Here is a 13812-nt window from a genome sequence, read left to right as displayed (position 1 = left end):
CCTGTTCAGATACAGACAGGATTCCATTGCTTGATCAATTTGTTTTTGTTCTGGATTTGGTATTTATCTTTGAAATGAAGTGAAGGCAAGACACGTAAAGCTGGACTGAAGAAAAACATTTGGATGATGGCATTGAGGAAGCTGCTGACAAGGATTATGGGACTGTTCTTTTATTGGGGATACCAGGGATGGTTCTCATGAAGCTTTCTTGGATGAACTGCTCTTTAGGAGCTTGGGGTACTGCTGACCATGCTACTCTAGCTCTTCCTTCTCTTCATGCAGCTTCTCCCCCTTCTGCTCCTGGTTCACCCCCTCCTTCCAAGCTTCTTACTGCCTAGGTGGTAAGAAGGACTGGCCTCTCCCGATGGCAAAAATATATGGAGTAGGCACCATGCAAATTATGCAATTGTGCCCAGGTTTCAGACAAAAGTCACAGCCAAGTCTGATGGTGATAATTCTTGTCACTTAACAGCCAGTTGATGACCTTGGCACCCTGGTTAGAATAAAAATGGTACAGAGGAATCATGCAGAATAAATTAATCATGCATATTGCCAGGAAACTGGATATAGACCTGTTTTATGCCTTCCCCATGCTTTCAACCAAGCTGGAAGTTGAGTGAGTGGAATTATTTTCTATTCAGAAAGACGATAAGATGGTGAAACAGAGCAAGAAAATTAATGTGGGTGGCGCCTGTGGAATTTTGTACCTTGGGGAAGCCTGCAGTGTAGGTGAAGTCTAAAGATCGCTTATCCTGCATCGCACTACTTGTTGGAAAAATGATGTAGGTGTCCCTTCTGGAGGTGACCTCCCTGTTACAACAGTAGACAGTAAACTGGCAGATATTGCTGATATCATCTGCTACAGCCATGAAGGAGTCTGTTGGATAATATTAAAGGCCACAGTGACTTCGACAGCCACAGACAATGCTGCCCATAACTTGGTTAAAGTCTCAGATTGTGGCTGCAGCAGATGACGTAATGCAGTGGTAACCTCTTTGTGAAGTGGAGATGCCTGAGACATTGACCGTCAGTGAAGTTCCGGTAGAAAAAACACTCAATGATGCCCCATCATGAGTATGCCCTCCTCTTCCTCCCCTCCTCACCCAGGAGACCTTCAGATCTGTCTTGTCTTCTTTGATGCTCCCCTTCATTTGTTAACTCCAAAAGGCTGACATACCGGATCACCCATGAATGGAATGAAATTGTTTTGAAGTCAGGTAAAAGCAGTGGAGCACCAACAAAAAATGTCTTCGTACAAGTCAGAGGCCTGAATTTTTCCCTCATCGGACGTGCGTGATCGACGGGCCCGGCCCCCGATTGGCCCACAACCGTGATTTCATGCTGGCTGGGCAGTTAAGGCCTGTCCAGCGTGAAATGCGTCTTCCCAATGGTCGGGAAGGGCCGGGTGGGCATAGAGGCCTGTCGGGCGCTGGGTCCAATGGCGACCCCCCCAGGTGGTTTAAAAATGGCATACGCAGCTCCCTGAAGGCTGCCAGGGGAGAATCTTTCTTTGGTCTGGAGACTGGGGCAATGGTTTCACCAGCGGCTGGAGACATCAGGTGGGAGGGCAGGTCGGGTGCACACTCGGCCCTCCATTTTTTGGAAGAGTGCCTCGCGGTCCTCGTGGAGGAGGTCAGTGTCAGGCTGGAAACCCTCGTTCCCAGGGATGGCAGGAAGAGGCCACCATACCAGACCGAAAAAGCTTGGGAGGAGGTGGCAGCCAAGGCCAGCAGCCCCGGTGTTGTGCGGCACATATGGGTGCAGTGCTGCAAAAGGTTCAACGACCTGCTGCGCTCGGCAAGGATGAGTACCATGTCGGCATGGATTAGTGTGGAGAAGTGCTAAGGGCTGGCCGTTCCGCCATGGATCTCAGGGGTGTTAGAGTCTGAGTGAGTGCCAGGCACCAGCGCAGATACCAGCACCTCGGTGGGTGTTAAATCCTTGGCTAGAATGTTGGTGCACAGCGGTGTGGGCACTACACCCTTGCTTGAGGTGCAGGCGGAGGCAGAGAGTGCTGGAGACTAGGATAATGCTGAGTCGAAAGCAGATGATAAGCAGCTGGAGTCGTTCGTTAGATGTTGGATGTCCAGCGGGAGGATCTGGCGGAGATCCATGAGGGTATGCACACCATGGACCCCATTGGGCGGGAGTCCACGCAGAGCACAAGCACTGTGTTAACCCTCATGGCCGATTGCACTGCCTCCTCCATTGAGAGTGTGGTAACTCTCCAGGAGATGCAGCTCCAGGGACAGAATCAGGGGTTCCTGGGGTTTCGCTTGGATCTGCAATCCCTCACACAGGCAATGACCTCAGGTGGTCAGTGCCAATGTGAGCAATGGATGAGGCACCCGGTATCCCAGCTAGGTGCCTGCCCATCAATGGCAAGCCGGGAGGTCCAAAGCGACTTCATGTTGGCGCACGAGCTGCTTATTGTCGCTGCGGACTTCTCTCAGGGCATTCTGGATGATGGCAGAAACTTCTCTGTCCCTCTGCCAGTGACCATGGCATCTGATGAGGCTGCGATGACTAGGGAGATGCCAGCTATGGCACTGTCCGTTCCATCCCAGATGGGGCAGCACAGGCTCCACAGGCCAGAGGACAACCGCCAAGTTCATCAATCCAACAAGTGAACACAGTCAGCATGCTGCCTCCAAACACTCGTAAGTTTAAGGCACCATGAATACAAGAGTTCACAGACAATCTTCTATTCTGCCATGTTTTGGTTGTATGTTTACTGGTGTGGGCATTAACATCAGATATGGTAATGTTCGTTTGCTGTGAATGTCAAAATTATATAAATTTTGCTTTTTTCTTAATGGCCTGAATATGCTTCACCTTTTTATAGATGTAGGGCATGCCAGTATCTAATGCTGGACACCATGGCTCTAACTTTATTGCACAGTCACTGAGTGGACTTTGGGTGCAAATGAAAGGGTCATTTCAGACATCCGGGATGGAGGCGGCAGCCCCGGCATGAGGTGGGAGCAGATCTTTGGCAGCCTAGCTGAAGGGGTGTTGGATCAAGGTCCCTGGTGTCCCTGCCTCCCTGGAGGTTACAGAGTTCTGCCTCCACACCCTCAGTGTTCTCTTCACTGTGCTCTTCTTCTGACGCACCACTGGATTCATCATCTGTGGCCTGTGGAGCTGCCTCAAGATCCAAGATCCTCTTCCTCCAGTGGGTCCTCCCTTGCCAGTGCCAGATTGAGGAGAGCGCAGCATGTAACGACTATCAGCGACACCCGATCTGTGGGGTATTGTAGTGCACGCCCTGAACAGTCCAGGCATCGGAACCGCATCTTCAAAAGACCTATGGTCCTCTCTATCACTGTCCTTGTGGAGGCATGACTCCTATTATAACACTGCTCTGCCTCTGTTCTTGGATGGCGGAGAGGCATCATAAGCCACCTTTTCAACAGATAGCGCATGTCACCCAGCAGCCATGCATCCAGTCGGGCTGGAGCCATGAACAGCCTTAGCACCTGGGAGTTTCAGAGGATGTATGCATCATTGGAGCTGCCAGGTTACCGTACGCAGACTTGCAGAATCTGCGTCTTGTGGTCACACGCTATCCAGACGTTCATTGAGTGGAATCCCTTCCTGTTGATAAAGGCTCCTGGCTGACCCACTGACTATCCTACAGCATATGATTACCAGGCCTTATTGGCCACACTTTATGCAATCAATTGCACCCTGGATGTGGGGGAACTCAACAATTGCTGCAAAGCCTCTGGCTCGCTCAGACTGGCTGGCCTTGTCCATATGGAAATTAATAAATATCATTACCCACCTGAACAGAGCTCCTGTCACCAGCTTGACACAACTGTGGACAGCTAATTGGGACACTCTACGAAGATCCCCCACTGACTTCTGGAAAGAGCTGGAGACATGGAAGTTGAGGGCCACTGAGTGACCTTCAAAGCCACTGACATGCGGTATCCATCCACACAGTTGGAGGTGATCTCAGGTCAAATCATATGACAAATGGAGGTTACAGTCTCCCTGGAGAGGCGGGGCCTCCTTTGGCATTGCACCTCAGACATATTGAGGTAGCTGCATCATTGCCGGTAAACCCTGGCAGCAGGATAGTGGCGCCCTCTGCGGCCCCTTATGCCTTGGACTTCCTGCTGGCCCTGCGCCCCTTGTGCCTGTGCCTCTCCTCTCATAGGTCGCTCCTCCAGAAACTGCATTGGGACACCTGGCCTACTCTCCCTTCTGACCCCTCTTTGTCCTCAGAGGAGGTGCCACCAGTAGAGACCACAATCCTCATTACCAGGGTAAGGGAAGACTGTCTGATACCTGAAAGGGTCCACACAGTCCAAATTCTCTGGGAGCCTTTGGGACACCAATGAGTCCTGAAATGAAGCTTGGAAATGCCACAAATGAAGCTCAGAACAGATGAAGCTGTCAAGTTCAAATAAGCCACCAGCAGCAAACTGTCTCCAAAACTCCTCACTACTCCCATTAGCAAAGCTGCTGACCCTTTTTATCATGCCCTTGGATGAGGTTTTGTGAAAAGTGTGCTGCCTGCCTGCCTGTTTTGCCCCTGCGACGAGTGCGAAATCACATGGACAATGTAAAATTGTGAACAATTGCCTTTGGAATGGCCTTAAGTGGCCTTTTAATGGATGCCGGGCGTGGCTCCGACACCCGTGCGCACCCACCGACCTGAAGATTGCTAGCCTGCTGGATGACGTCGGGATGCTTGGCCAATGTCATCTCGGATGATTTTACACTCAACCAGGCTGGGCGTGCCCAAGCAACATAAAATTCTGCTCAGAATTAACTTTTATAAGCAGAAAACTGGCCAGAAAACACCCATGCCAAGAAGGACAAGCCAACAAATGACTGACCTGCTTCAGCTGAGCTCTTTAAATACTGTTACTGCAGGGTCTTTCCTGTGAGCATTACAAGCTGCAATGCAGGTTTAACATATTGTGATGTTATTGAGTGATGATTCAGGCACTGGGACAGTCCAATATCACAAAGCTATCCTACAGCACATGAGTAAATATATTAATCAGATTTTTACGTACTTCCTGGGTGCCTACAATGGCAGCCCCAATGGCATACCTCCAGTGCCGAATGAGTGCTCATGTTCCACATAACATATTCAACGCTTAGTCATGACAGCAAAAAAACAGTTCCAGTTTAGAATTTTCTGGATGACGTGTGGGGTCGGGCCCCGCTCGTCGGCGCGTAAATTGACACACGGTATTTCGTTGGGCGGGTGCACAATGAATTAAACGGCTAGTTAAGGCTCTTAACTCAGCAATCAATGCTGATTTTCAGGCGCCCGTGCGATCTTCAGCTCGGCACACGAGCGCAATGGGCAGGTGGGTAAGCGACTTTTTAATAAAACTCATCCACGGGCGGGATAAGAGGGCTCAGTGGGGTTGACAATCTGGCCTGTAAAGCATTTATTGCAGAAAATGTTTTAAACTTGCCTGTGTGATCTGTAGCAGTTCAGAACAAATTCCAGCAGCTTTCTATGTACTTTGAACCTTCAGCTCAGCACTCTTCAGTCAGGAATCTTTATCGGGCCTGCAGATTTCCGGAGGCCTCCCTTTAGCCTGGGTATGGATTCTGACCTGTCCACTGGAGGCAGCTCCTCTGAGGAGAAAGGGAGGGCTAGAATAAGGAGGAGGCCAGGAGTGCACAATCAGCCTCCAGGGGAGCCACCATTGGGAGTACAGGCGCAGGCACAAGGGGCGCAGGGCCAAGAGGTAGTCCAAGGTGGAAGGGGCCGCAGAAGACGCCACTATCCTGCTGCCAAGGTATACAGGCGGTGAAGCAGCTACCTCAATATTACTGAGGTGCAGTGCCGAAAGAAGCTCCGATTGTCAAGAGAGACAGTCAACTATATCTGTCAGATGATTGGCCCTGAGATCTCTCCTAACTGTGTGGGTGGACACCCCATGCCTGTGGCTCTGAAGGTCACAGTTGCCCTCAACTTCTATGCCTCTGGCTCCTTCCAGGGCTCGGTGGGTGATCTTTGCGGTGTCTCCCACTCAGCTGTCCACACTTGTGTCAAGCAGATCACAGACGCTCTGTTCAGGTGTGCATTGACATTCATCCACTTCCGCTGTGACCAGGCAAGCCAGACACAGCGAGCCAGAGGTTTCGCGGCCATTGCTGGCTTCCCCCGCGACCAGCATGCTATAGACGGCACACATGTGACCATCAAGGCGCCAGCAGGTGAGCCCGGTGCCTTCGCCAACAGGAAGGGCTTCCACTCCATGAACGTGCAGATAGTGTGTGATCACAGGATGCAGATTCTACAAGTCTGTGCAAGGTACCCAGGCAGCTCCCACAACACCTACATTCTTAGACACTCCCAGGTGCCAGGGCTCTTCAGAGCTCTAGCCCAGCTGGATGGATGGCTGCTGGGTGACAAGGGCTCTCCTCTCAGAAGGTGGCTCATGACACCTCTCCGCCATCCAAGAACAGAAGCTGAGCAGCGGTACAATAGGAGCCAGACCTCCACAAGGACTGTGGTGAAGAGAGCCATTGGTCTTCTCAAGATGTGCTTCCGATGCCTGGACCGCTCAGGGGGCGACTCCAGTACCCCCCAGATCGTGTCTCTCTGATAGTGGTAGCATGCTGCACTCTCCACAATCCTGCGCTGGAAAAGGGGGACGCAGCGCACGACGAAGATATTGACGCAGTGGATGCGGCTGCACACGATGAGTCTAGCAGTGGTTCAAAGCACAGGGCCATGATGAGGGGCTGAACACTGACCCGGCACTACACCAAGGAGGCAGGGACACCCAGGAGACATTAATCTAATGAACCTTCAGCTAGCTCCACACAAATGGATCAGGAGGACCAGCCTTGCCTGGCGCATCCATACGCGGCACTTAAGTGCTACATCTGCCACTTCATCAGCTGCAGCTAAGGGCTTTGTACATAAACCTCAATGTCCACTCAAACACTCATGACATGTCTGTGAAACATACAAATGCAGCACAAAGGAGCCACCCTCAGCCATGATAGCACATCTGGATATCATTTTGATCCATCATATGATCCAACAAAATGAGTTCCAAATGTTTTTACAATTCCAAAAAATAATAATTCTCTAATCTAGGGCCAACACAAAAGCACCAGTGAGGAACCCATGGTGTGCCTAAGGTGCCTTATGCTTACGTTTATGGGTGCTAAGACTTGGTGCCGCCCCATCGCTCGGAGTAGCTTGTGAGACAGCCTGCTGACTCTGTTGTCCTGTTGGCCTCGATGACCTTGGCAGACGTCTTCTGGCCCATGGAGCCTGTGCTGGCCTCGCCTGGGAGGGAGCAGCCAGTTCCACAGCTGGCATCTCCCCAGTCGTCGCAGCCTCAACGGATGTAATGGTCACTGGCAGAGGTGCTGCCCTCATCCAGAGCGCCCTGAGAATAGCCCGCATGGACGACAGGCAGCTGCTGCGCCGACGTGAGGTTGCTTTGGACCTCCCTGCTCACCGTAGATGGATGGGCACTGAGTTAGCACCGTGGCAGACGACTCCAGCGGCACATCATCATGTCCCAACTCAGCATGTGCCTGGTCCCCTGCAGTCCTCCGACTGCTGGCGCCATTGGCACTCTCCGTCTCTGCCATCTCCTCCAGTGATTGTGAAGTGCCCTCTCCACTGTGCCCCAGGACACTAGCCGATGTAACAATTCCCACCAATGTGCTAGTCGCTGCGCTGGTGCCTGCCTCGCTGAAATGGTGTGACACAGGTGACTGTTCAGGGCCCTCAGGTGTGAGAGGGGGCATCTGCAATTCCTCCTGGCGGCCATTCTCTGATGATGCTGAAATTAACAACAAGGACAGTGGGTCAGTTAGCGTGCACACAGTGACACACTTCATCCCTTTCCCCCCAGGCTCATAATCTTCCAGAACCTATGGAGACGAATATTGGTGGGGTGGCAAATAGTCCGGAGGAGACCCTAACATTACAGGCAGATACAGATGGACTGGTCAGATGGCCTAAGGAATGCCAAGTGGAATGTTCTGTGGATAAGTGTGAGGTGATGAACTTGGGCAGATCAAACAAGGTATGGGAATACACAAGGAATAGTAGGACCGTGGAAAGTAAGGATGATTAGAGGGACCTTGCAGGGCATGTCAACAGGCCGATTAAGGTAGCGGGACAGTTACATAAGGCGTTTAAGAAGGTAAATGCCATACTTGCCTTTATTAGCTGAGGAGTAGAATGTAGGAACAGGGAGGACATGCTGCAAGTGCAGAAAACGCTGCCGAGGCCACAGCTACACTTCTGCATTCAGTTGTGATCAGCGCTTCATGGGAGAGATGTGACTGGAGTGGGGAGAGTGCAGAGGTCACAGACCAGGATGCATGCTGGCCTGAAGAGTTGGAGTTATGAGGACACATAGCATACACTGGTGAAATTTGCCATGGAGCACAGGAGATTGAGGGGTGACATTACTGAGCTTCATAACATTATGAGGAGCATAGATCGGGTGGAGAGAAAGCAACTTTTCCCCTTGGCAGAGGGATGACTAACCTGGTGGCATTTATTTAATGTAAGGGGCATGAGATTGACAGGTGAGGTGATGAGGAACTTTTGCACACAGTAATGTGGGACGCACTGGCTGAAAGAGTGGTGGAAGCAGAAACCCTCCTAAGATGTAATAAGTATTTGGAAGTGCAGTAGCGATGCCATAGCATACAAGGCCATGGGGATAGTGGTCAGAAATGGGATAAGGCGACTTTGGGAGGTGCTCGACACGCACATCTTCGAAGGGTCAAGGGACCTTTGTCGATGGCCCATGCGTCTGACTCTCTCAGTCTTTAAATGAGCAATGTTGCTACATTAACGATTCCAACAATCATCAGTGCTTTGATGGTGGGAAGACAGAGCGGATGGGACTGTGGACCTCAAATACCTGGCCGCTCCACTCCAGCCTCACCAACACCTGTGGCCCTGGGCGCTTGGTGCCTTTCAAGTTCCAGGGCCTCCTGCTCAAAATGGCTCAAAATTACCAACTGGGTATCTCCAGTGTGCAAACACTCATAAGCATTGTGCAAATTTTTCTCCTGCAAAACAGAGAAGACCATTCATTGGGGATAATTGCACATGTGATCTGCATGCGCACACTGCACCCAACCACAGTGGCCCATCTGAGGCCTCCAGTGCCTCCTGTCTACGTTACTGCTGATTGGTTAAAACAATATATTACAGCTGCTCCCAACCCCTCATGGCCACCTTGGACACATTCTGCGTCCATCACTTTCAGAAAGACATGTTCTTAACTCCCATGGCAAGGAGGCACAACTAGGAGCGGCGCCAATGGCACCGCATGGCTCTTGGCCATGAGATCTTGAGGCTCCCCTTCCACCATCTCATCACCGTGAATAGGACATGTGTTGGCGTTCTGAGTATGCGCTTAGCTGCATCTCCTGCAGGTTGCCCCCAGACTACCCATGTGTGACTAAGACCAACACATGGTGCGGGGAGAACCCATATTCTCATGAACCACTGAGGCTGATGTAAGCATGGTCACTACCTGCTTGACCACCCAGCGTGCGACAACATGAGTCAATGCAGTCACGACTGTAAGCTTTTGGGTGGGAGGGGGGCGGAGGGGGTAGCCCTCAAAGGCTAAGGCTACCTTCTGGGTTAAATGCCCAACGCCAACATGATACTCATCCTTCCAGAGCGCAACAGATCGTTGAAGCGCTTGCGACACTGGATCCAGGTGCGCCGCACCACGTCGCAGGAGCTCACCGCCTCCGCCGCCTCCTCCCAGGCACGTTTCATCATGTGGGGGGGGTCCTCCCCCTCCCATCCTGGGAAAACAGCACCCCCCACCGTGCTGCCACCTCCTCCACAAGGGTAGCAAGGCAGTCATCAGAAAAGCGAGGGGCACATTTACTGGCTTACCCTGCAGCCTACCCTGCTCCTGGCCCACACCCTGCAGCCTGCCCTGCTCCTCTGGCCTTTCCTCTACATTGGCCTGCTGTGCAGACCCCCTGCGGTACCACCTGCAGCCATGGTAAATAGCCTAAAGGAGGCTGCCAGGCCTTTTTTTAAACAGGCTGCTGGGTTGCCACTGGACCCTGCGGTCTGTACACGCCCGCCGCAAACTTAAGACTCCCGCGGAAATGCACTGGGTGTGCCTTAATTGGCTCGCCAGCGCAAAATGGCGGTGCGGCCAGCGTCAACACCAGCTCCGCCCGCCCGCCTAATGGAAAATTTTGGCCCTAGTCCTGGGACTGCCATCACGCTTGGAGATATTAAATTGCCTGGCTGTAGCATGTAGAAGGAGGGCCGCTTGTCTGATGCACAAACTACTTGATTTTCTTTTTGTCCTGCAATTCAAATGAGCAGGTAGAATGTTGACTGAATAAAACTTTGCATTTTTACTCAATGGGAAGCTCTCCTTGACGGAGCTTATATGTTTTAAACAAAGGAAAATGCAAAATAAATGTATTTATGTCTAATGCCTGGGCTTTAAAGTTTTACTGCTTTGTTCTTTATTCTGCAGAATCTCATTTTAAAGGGCATTATCAATAAGCCCTATTTATTTACCACTGTTAACCTAGTTAATTTCCCATTAACCTTGTTTGACCCTCTTATGGTTCCCCTACAGTTGTTCCTTTGTATTCAATGCAAAATGCAATTCAGTTACTAAAAGCAAAAAAAAGTGTTTCTGCAAGAATTAGTAAAGACTGTCACTGGAAAATACTTAAGCCAGAGGATGGTGGGGAAAGTATGATGGTATCTCACTAAAAAATTCTCTTGTTCCAGTTTCATCTCAAACTGACATTTCCAAGCTGGAAAATATAATTCCACACTTTGGCAGGTTTCACAAAACATTGCAATGACGGATGCCAAAAATACATTGTGGATATAGTGGCATGCATGACAGTCAGTGTCTGAGTGAACATCAATCTTGAATGTGACTATCCTAGTGGAGAGAAGTGGAGTGTTATTCTAAGCACAGCTGGTGCTAATTCTAAGTTTAAAGCAAGATTGCTGTTGTCTAGGAGAGGGAAAGTTTTGAAAGAACAAAGTGTCATTTGCAGTGTAAGAATATGCACATATGCTTGTACAACTGTCTGGTGTCCTCCTTGGCTTTTCTATATTGAGATTGACCTAAATCCATTAGGCTATAGCACAAAACATAATTATAGAAAAATTGATCCAGGCATAGAAATGGAAAGTTCTGTGTCCAGGCATAAACTTTGCCCCCCAACTCACACCCCCACCCCCACCCCATCTGCTTTTTAACATTCGCACATGCTTTTTCTCTTCTTGCGTTCCGCTTCTACAGTTAATGACACACCCTATGGACCTTGAAAACAAGAGTTGTATCTGTAAATAAAACCTAGTTCAACATTTCCTTTCTCTAATTCTAATGGAAAGAAACTACAAACAAGTGAAACTGGGCACTCAGTAGAGTACATACCTCCACCATGCTGTGTTAACTCAATGTTATTACCATTACACAGCTCTTCCTTGAGGCTGTTCCCTGCCTGGTTGATGCTTTGTAAATACAAAGCTAGAAACAAAGAATTTTTTAAATAAGAGCTTCCATCTCACTGAGGAGGTTTAAGGCCAATCTTCAGCCAACAACCTGCCCTGAAAACTTTGCTCACATTTTGACAGTTTTGACAAATTGCACCACAGAAGTTAAGATAATCCACAGCATTCTAAAAAAAAATCAATAACTTTCTAAATAAAACAACCCACAAGATTCTAAAGAGAAAGTCACTTTTCACTATCTCCCAATGTTAATGATCCCTTAAAATATTTCAGGACCTGGATCTAGGTCTATATTTTATCAGAAACTAATCAATTCTTCATTACCCTATCTATGCACTAGGTTTCACTGAAATATGCCCATTAGTTTTTGAGATATATTGTTTACAAACAGACAAACAAGCAGGGTTGAAAACATTACCTCTGCAGGTCTTCAGTGGCAGAGGTAATAGCAAACTTAACGTTAAAATAGTCTATAGAAAAATCTAATGAAAAATTACAAATGCTCTCAGTAAATTCCCACAGTTAATGAAGAGATATAAGTGATTGGATGCTGAAGCTTCAAGTTTCACCCTGTTCTTTCCTCCCTTCCAGCAATAACATCTTGTCTTTGCAATAACAGGGATATTTGTATGTTATCCTGCACCTGCCAAAAATCCGACAGTCAAAAATCAATATATTTTGCAGAAGAGCAGTTTTAGTAAAATGTTAAAGGTACATTTAACTTTTGCAATGTGTAATGCTTCTAAATGCCCTCATAAGCCTATATTCTTACAGGAGACACAACTGGGACACATGCCAAATGGCACATTTTCATCTTTAATGTCTGGGCAGTAATCAGTGGAACAAAAGTTGACCTGGATCTGTGATGTCAGCCAGTCCACTCAGGTGGTGCCCAGGTGGTGAAGACAGGAATCTATCCCATTGTCTTCTTTATGATGTAATGTTTTTAGCTTTTGCAAATTATGGCATTATATGTTTAAAAAGAAAAACAAAAAGTGCGTTAAAATGTCGCAACTAGCATAACTCCCAAGGTCTTACACACACGGTGGGCTGAATTTTACCAGCAAACAGGAACAGGCTAAGGGGCAGAGGGTGGGGGTGACCATAAAATGGTGAGGAGTGGAGTGCCTGATGCCTTCTTGATGCCATGGAATTTTATCAGTGGCAGGGAGGGTGGAGGATTGGGACCCTTAAGTGGCAATTAAGGGCCACTAAATACCTCTTCTTGCCGCTACTGGCGTTTTACCAGTGGCTGGTGGGGCCTCTCCTCTTGAGACGACTCAATAAACCTGGTGGCCTCTTCTGGGCTCGGGGGTGCGTGGGACCCTCCTGATCAGGCACGTTATAGACCATAGAGAGGACCCCCCCCACAGAAACATTCACCCATTGCCCTCACCAACCCCATTCTTCACCCCATGCTGGGGCCTGCTTGATAGGCTGCGATGACACCGGACCCCACTTACCTTATAGGGGGTGTCCATTTTTGACAGCTACAGTCCCAGCAACGGCCAACACTCTTGGTGGCGTTGCTGAGACTGAAGAGCTACCAGCCCTTTGATTGGCTAGCATCTCTTGGGGGCGGGCTCCCATCTTTTAAAGGGATGGGAGCCCCAGTGATAAGCAATTAATTGCTTAAGGACCGGAAAACGCAGCCAGGGGTTCCCCAAATGCCCGAGGCAGGATTGCCTGCATCGAGACACCACTGTGCCGCCAATATTTAGCCCAGTCAGTCAGATTACTCATTGTTTATCAGAAAAAAAGGAAGTGAATTACAGATGTCGGGAACATTTCTGGTGATCTAATTATGCGCAAAGACAACACTGCTTTGGTTTAGAATGGAGGTTATCAGTTTCTGACATAAATAAATTATACTGGAAGTAGGATGGCAAACCTGACACACCAATGCCAATTATGTTCATTAAAAGCTTATGTGCAGCAGGAGAGAAAGGTGGAAGCCCAACTAAAAAGTATCAGTTTGCAACTTCTGTTTACTTAATGCACTGTCACTAACATCAACACCAGTTCTTCACCCTCAACTACAAGCTGCAGCATTTAGCCACTGTAAGACTAGTCAGGAAATTTCAATTAAATTGATCTTTATCCCATTGTATGACCTATGTGTGCCAGCAAAGCCTAGATAAAACCCAGCACAACAGGCAGTACACCATCAGTGCACAAGCTGTTGTGTCTTGAAAAAATAATTTTAATCTTTACTGTACAAGTCAACCAAAGCATGTGGATTGATTGCAGTCTCCCCTATTCTACACCACTTCATAAAGTAAGGGTTTGGAGCGGGAAGGTGTGTGCCCAACCCATGCCCATTC

This window comes from Cetorhinus maximus, chromosome 1 (genome assembly GCF_964194155.1).
Source record: "Cetorhinus maximus chromosome 1, sCetMax3.hap1.1, whole genome shotgun sequence".
In the NCBI taxonomy this organism is placed as follows: domain Eukaryota; kingdom Metazoa; phylum Chordata; class Chondrichthyes; order Lamniformes; family Cetorhinidae; genus Cetorhinus; species Cetorhinus maximus.
This window is presented reverse-complemented; position numbering follows the sequence as displayed.